Source organism: Poecilia formosa, unplaced genomic scaffold (genome assembly GCF_000485575.1).
Source record: "Poecilia formosa unplaced genomic scaffold, Poecilia_formosa-5.1.2 Scaffold17, whole genome shotgun sequence".
In the NCBI taxonomy this organism is placed as follows: domain Eukaryota; kingdom Metazoa; phylum Chordata; class Actinopteri; order Cyprinodontiformes; family Poeciliidae; genus Poecilia; species Poecilia formosa.
In genome coordinates, this window is record NW_006799956.1 from 2,737,603 (window position 1) to 2,745,092 (window position 7,490).

General features: G+C 37.9%; 1 long non-coding RNA gene across 1 annotated transcript; it reads right to left on the reverse strand.

Annotated features, from left to right (window-relative positions):
- Positions 1 to 186: 186 nt before the first annotated feature.
- LOC103134494 (uncharacterized) lies at positions 187 to 2,782 on the reverse strand. Its single transcript, XR_475841.2, has 3 exons — positions 2,696 to 2,782; positions 1,931 to 2,053; positions 187 to 907 (listed from the first exon to the last, which is right to left on the reverse strand). It is a non-coding gene; the product is annotated as an uncharacterized LOC103134494 (long non-coding RNA).
- Positions 2,783 to 7,490: the final 4,708 nt, after the last annotated feature.

Below are 7,490 nucleotides of genomic sequence, written 5' to 3' on the forward strand. Positions count from 1 at the left end.
GACTGGGAAGACGACCAGGAAGTAATTGATTTATTATTTTTACCAGAGTTCAAACCTCTGTCCCTGTCTCAAATCTTGTGTCGTCACGTTTGTCGTGTCCCATGCTTTATTTAATCGTAATTTTATAAGCAGGAACACCTAAGGTTTGTTTTTTTATGACAAACTTCTGAGGTTTTCACCGAGCAGATTTTTTTTTTTTTAAATATATTGAAATCAAATTATACAACAACTGGTTGTGGCAAAAAAAAAATGATTGAGGGATATTAAGGCGGCTGAATATACGTGTGTTAAATTACTGTTTTTAATATTTGTAATTTATTATAAGAGGTGTTGAGATATTACCATTCACTTCAAGCCCTTCCAGCTACACAGACCACATCTGAGTCTCACATCAAAAGACGGCCTCATGTTTTATTCCATCCCTTTTTCCATCTTTCTTCGCCGCGGAGGTGATTGTGTTCTTCCTCCGAAGGGAAGCAGTAAAGCACAGGTTCACTACGGTTCCTGGCGAGGGGTCATGGACAAGATTAGAGGTTTTAAAAATCCACCGCTCTGTCCTTTGATGGCCTCAGCAACAAACTCCATGATGAGACCCCCATGCTGCTAGGAAACAATTACTTGAGCTGACAGAGGAAACCCGGCGACAGCCGAAGCCAACACCGGACAATAACACACACAGTTTCCAGGATGCAAATCAGTTTTGTCGTAAAATATGGTTCAGTGCAGAAGTTTTAAGCTACTTAGCATTTGTTTACACTTCAAGAAGTTTGACACTTTCAGATGAACGTGGCTTCATCTTTGGAGATTGACGGCTGCTTTTCCGGGAGGTTTTTTTTTTTTTTGTCTTGTTCTTGTTTTGTGGCAATGTGTTCTGTAAGACGAGACGAAACATCAGCAAACTACATAGCTGTAAGATAAGACAAGACAAGACAAGATAAGATAAGATAAGATAAGATAAGATAAGATAAGATAAGATATTATTGATCCCTGAAGTGTGGGGATTTGTTTGTCCCAGCATAGCACACAACAAAAAAAATAAGTAAATAAATAAATTATAATTATAATAAACATACAACAATAAATAATGAGCAGTAATAGTCTTAAGGACACACACATATAAACACTCAGTATATTCCTAAAGATATGTCCAACATTTAAATATAACATTAACTTATATTCAATATATGCTGACTTGGTACACAACACTGAACTGAGTTGAGCTGTTTATACTTTAATGCAAAACGGGTTCATAGTCTGAATTAAAGCCCCTTTAATACCAAAATCATCCCAGGGTTAGTGTTAACTGGTTTCATTTAAGACATAATCCACCGGAAATGTTTACAAAACTTTGTGCAATGTGCAAAAAGTAACTTGGGTTACAAAATATCAATGAGAGCAAAAGAGTCTTTGAAGGAAACTAGAAAGAAATTGCCATGAGGATCTCGAACTTTAAAGAAAAGCAAAATCTAATGTTTTATGGAAGATCGGTCTTGCTAAAAATTGCATCAGCCGCTTCTGACGGTCGGTTTTCATCTACAAACCATGTAAAAAGAACCAAACAACTTATTTATCAATGCTGTTATTCAATCGTCCTTTTGACCGGCTGCTTTTATGTAATGTGTGAAGTATCAAAACAATGTTTTAACTTCTTCCGGCTTTTGCATGATAGTATTTTTGGATTGGCTTGTTCGCATTGGCTGAGCGACCCCGCGGGGCCGATTAGCCGTCACAATAGCAAACTGAGGTATGTGTTATTTTCAAAGGGAGAACAATGGAGCAGGAAAACGGAAGCGGCGTGTAGTAAAGACGCTGAGAGAGCCACATGTCGTCTCCTCTACCGCCGACCAACCACGGCTGAATTAAGACGAGGCGTCGCGAGTGTCTCTCGCTTTGTGGCATCCATTTTTTAACCAACTTAGAAAATGGTTACCTTCCTTCTCCAATGCTTCCTTTGGTTCCTCGCCTGCTTGCTTCAGTTTCAGAGGTTGGCGTGTCAGGTGGACGGTAAGCCAGGTGATTGTTTGGACAGAAACCGAAAAAGCAGATTTGTTTCCTGTGAGAAAAACACAATGTGAGTTATTTACCCATCAAAGAAAGGAAGTGTGGATCTTCGTGGCATCTGTCTAAAATGACGCAAAAGATAATGCAGCCCTGAGCCCAAGAAGACACTGGATAGTCAGGGATTTCTGTTCTAAACTCGATGGGATGACCTTGAATGAGAACTATCAGAATCATCTCATAGATTCTCCAAAACTTTGCGCTGTGACTGAATCCAATCTGACACAAGAATACGACACTTAGGGAGTTTTGAAAAGAGTTGTTTTTGTCAAAATAATCACAGCTTCTGCTTGTTCAAGTCATGGCAATTTGTCTGTGGAAGTAGCACACCTTGTTGCTCCCATAGCGGCATTTACACCATTTGGTAAAGGCTAGCTTAGAAACCGATTCTCCTTCCTGATGTGTTGATTGAATTGCTGAGTTTGCCTGAATTCACACCACATTATTTATACCTCTAAATGCCACAAACTGTGTTTCCCCTTGTAGACACAGAAGCAAACAAAAGAGGAGATGCTAACCCTTTTTTTGTACATGCTAGGCTACATGACGGTGAGACAGTTGTTCCCATGGTTCCTAATAATTAGAAACGGACCTTCTCCATAATAAAACATTTGACTGGAACTTATATCGTACTTACTTATGAAGTAAATGACCGTTCTTCTTCTTATCCAGTAAAAAGTGTTTACTCCACATTCTTGCGACTGACAGCTGCTGTCAATTTCCGCCTTAAAAGTTACACAATAAAATGACAAGTTTGGTTTGCATCCTTGTACAGTCGACCGTTCAGGACTCTACGACCATTTTAAATTAACAAAATAAAAGCAATAGCAGATTACCAACTGCGTGTTTTTAGACAAACTTTGCAGGAGTGAAGGTGAATATAGATTGTGAGCTATAAACAGATTATAAAACACTAAAAAATCTTAAAGATTTTTTTTTTCTTTCACCTTACCACCGTTTACTACGTTGTATTGGCAAATAATAACACAAACATCGACATTTGTGTAACATGACAAAATGTGACAAAGTACCGTCCAGATCGCTCGACTGATTGATTCAACCTGCAGAACCCGGTTTGCCTGTTTCTGCCGATGCACGAACCGCCGCAGGGATGATGCGGACCGAGGCCCTTTGTTCGTAGGATCCGATTCGTCTCGGCAGATTCGTCTCTCTTGATTTACGAGAGTACGCAGAAGGATCAAGAGACTTTTGGGTGACAGTGATTTTCTTATCCTTTATACCGAAGGATAGTCAAGTTGAAATAGAAAAGTGATGCAATAGTAGAATTACTGCATGCCTAAAAGAAACTAGTAGTTTTTATTTTATTATTGATATCTCACAGAAAGAAAAAATTTAGTGTTGGCATTGTGAATGGATAAAACAGGGGTGTGTAGATTAAAAAAAGGAACTTTACTGGTCATCTTACTGGTTTTATGAGTTTTAAGATAAGGTACATATATTTTCCACCTTGCAGCTACTGAAATACTTGCCCAGGTCATCCAGACATGACGCCAATTACAAATTGTTCTTCTAGGTGATGCTATGAGCTGATACTTTAGAGCACTTTTCTGTTTCTGCGCTGCTGTGAATGGAGCAGATCACTGTTTGATCTCAGCGGATTTTCCTGTATGAAAAAAGTCTCGGAGCTGTGTTTTAGAGGGTCACAAGGCGAGAACCACAAACTCTAGAGTGAAATTACATCTGGAGGTATTCTGAGGGAAGTTGGGAGGAGAGAGTCAATATGAACAAACTGTTTTGAAACCAAGTGTCAGCGTAACATGTGGGTGGTGGAGCAATTTTTCCCTTGACAGTCTGAAAAATGCTTTTTGAATCAGATAAAGATGCTATGAAGCTAATGCAGTTATCTGGATTAAGTCACATTTCTGCTTCATTGCAAATATTCCATTTTAGAGAGGTGAAGGACATTTTCACGAGCAAGAATTTGACCAACGGAAATATTTGATTGGATAACAATCTCACAAAGCGTCCAATTTTAATTAGAAATAATGAAATTCACTTTGCCGTTGTCTTGCAAAGTCCTCAGTGATGGAGCTCATAGAAATTTATCAAGACACTGAAAGCAAGCCAAGAATTATTTTTTTTTACTTTATTACTGGTCAAATAAGCTACATCTCAGCACGTCAATAAATAAAAGTATTGGAGATCACCAGGTACAGAGTTCTTTGCATATTTTTGATGACATGCTTTGGTCAATATTTCTTTGAGAGGATTTTAGATGTTGAAATCATTCCAGTTTAAAAAAACAACAACACTGTTAGCCTTCAGAAAGGCATCCTAGTTGGTGATTTGTGGTGCAAAAATAACAGAGACTCCTCCCTGAAACTTTCAGCAGGAGTGGAAAAACTTTAGAGTGACACGTCATTAAAGTATAAAACAACATATGTAGAGAAAACATAAGAAAAATTAAGAGGAAGAAAAGTGTATTAGAGAGCTAATCTTTAAAGATGTTTTCGAGATTTAAACATTAACAAGGTTTATTTTACATAACCCAGTATGTGTTTTAGTTTGGTTGTTATTTTTGGATTTTTGTCTTTTCAAACTACAGTAATATAAAATCTAGGACGTAAAACCCCATTATCTTTTGTCTCCTTTCCCCGGCTTTGATTAGGCTAATTTCTTGGCGGAAAATTGGCTAGCATCTCCTTATTTGATAAACTTCACAGGCAGGAAAAGACGTTAGCTTGATGCTGCTAGCTTCTTAGCCTGTGAGAAACTACAACTTGTGGTGTGAACAGTTTAGTTTTACAAGTAAAAGATGAATATTTGCGAGGGAGTTTTAAAAGGTTCATCACTTTATACTTAATCATTTATTTATTGGTCATATAATGTTCCACTGATAAGTGGTGCTTCGGTAAGTCAAATCAAACAAATGCGTCTGAAAGCAAGGATGTTTTTAATGTTAGCAGTCAAAAATCTGGACTTTAATGTCCAGAGACATTAAAGCCTCTGGACAGATTGCTTTGCAATCTGTCGCTTTAGCAATCTGTGCTAAAGCCACAGATTGCTTTTCTACACAAAACACTAACAGCGTTATTGAGGTTCTAAACCTATCCTCATGGAGTATTTGGAGGGTTTTGTTGTCACCGTTTTCTGAAAAGAGCTCTGTTTTATCTGGACTTCCTATTCACACTATTTTCAATGGAAAGGTTGCGTAACACCAGATATTGGCACGATGCAAGCGTTCAGATTGGCTAGAGATATAAGTTCAGAAATTGTGCTATTCCAACACAAACAACAGACAGATTTCTGTGGCTGTGCAGCAACTGCATAAAACAAACAGTGAAACCTCCAGTGTTATGACTATGAAAACAGGCAACAGTCATTAGTGTTCATTACATCAATGTGTATTTCAGCATAAATCGCTTCTTTTAAGATGTGAGCACAAAGCCATTTACATATATTACTTCTATTTACAGATATTCAAGTGCCTTTTTATTTACAAATATACATTAGGCTACACTTTTAGAACACATGCGTACGCACACACACAAAGTAATATATATACAACTTTGATTAATTACACGCTTGTTGGACTCTGTGGTTGTGGTCTGAGGGCCGTTAAAATGCCGTAAATCATATTAAAGTGCAGGAAATTCTTTTTGTCTTGTGTGCAAACAAAGTCAAAAACAGAGCCCACACAGAGGATGTCAGAAAAAAACACTCGGGAAGTGAGCTGACGTGTTTTGTGAGGAATGTGTGAGCTTCTCCTTGACATTCTGTGAAAGTCATGAGAACGGTGTGCAAAGGGTGGGTCGCCATCTGAGAGCCGTCAGGATCACCTACAGTCTGTGTCCCCGCCGGCTCCGTGTGTTTCTGCCTCAGAACTGAGAGCCGTTATTTGAGAGAGGAGAGCCTGCATGAAACAGCTCCTTAGACATTTATATTAAAAACAAATGTTCAAATCTTTTTCTTTTTTCCCTGTTAATGCTTTCATGTTCGGTCATGGTTTGGTTTTATTCACATTTTTACATAAACCGCTGAAATGTGGTTGTAAGAAAAAAAAAAAGAGAGAGAGAGTAAAAAAAGCGAAAACAAAATGGAAATTCAAACACAAAGGATGTGGTGGCTGCCTTGGTTACTTAGAGACCAGAGGGCTGCTTTTACCCATGAACACCTTCAGGCCGCAGTGACTTTTATCTCAGTGAACACTCAGAAAAGGAAGAGAGTCGGGCAGCTCTGCTGGGAGACCCAGACAGCAGCAACAGCATCAAGACAGCTGAATGTTTTTGAGAGAGGGGAGACTAAGAACAGGGCAGCATATTACTGTAAAAAAACTGTCTATGTCTGGATACAAGCATAAAAAATTGTATGCACAGCTCTCAGGTTGTATGTTTTTAATATTTCCAATTAGCCACTTGAATGTCAGGATGTAATTTTACAAGATGGCTGCCATTTGAACCTTTTAAATCAATTATTGCCATAAAATGTTACCCATTTTCATGACTTCAATTAACTTTGTCACATGATCATATGTTTTAGACTTTGGTCAATCAGCTTTAAAGTAACAATATGTGGCAAATTCTGAAACTGAGAACTTTTCTATTTGTGAATCTCAAACCAGTCGTCAACTGGAGATAAAGGAGATAAAGATGTGAGACAGACTGAGAGGCAGTCGTCTTAAAGGTTAGCATTAGCTTCTGCTTATTTTTTTCATGGTTTAGCAGTTTAGCATTAGCTTCCACAATTTTTCTGTTTAGAGGTTTAGCATTAGCTTCCACAATTTTTCTGTTTAGCGGTTTAGCATTAGCTTCCACAATTTTTCTGTTTAGCGGTTTAGCATTAGCTTCTGCAATTTTTTAATGTTTGGATTCCTACAAGCTTCCACAAATTTTTTTCATGTGCTTAGAGGTTAGCGTTAGCTTCCACTAATTTCTTGTGTATTGCAGTTTAGCAATAGCTTCTGCTGATTTTTTCATGTTTGGTTTAGCGCTAGCTTCCAGAAATTTTGTTTACGTGCTTAGCAGTTTATCATTAGCTTCTACTAATTTTTTCATGTATTTGGTTTAGCGCTGACATCTGCAGTTATTTTCTTTTCAATGGGTTCATCAGTTTAGCACTATAGCGAAATACACACCTGTGATAAATCTTGGTAGTATTTTCTTTGACCACCATGGTGACCATCTTGAATTTTTCAGTGGCTAACATTTTCTCTTTTTTAAATATATCAAGCTCCCTCAGGAATATCTGTGCCTCATCTAGGTTCTCGTGTCAGCATGTGAAAGATTTAGCTGAAATATTAAATTATCTGCCGCACCAGAATGTTCACAGGCGGGTTGAAAGTGGTGACGCAAAAACTACATCCCCTCCTTTCGCAATGTACTTCTGATGAATACATATTAGAACTTATATAAACAAGATTTAGTACGCACATGGGACTGAGCAAAAAGCTCATATATATATATATATATATA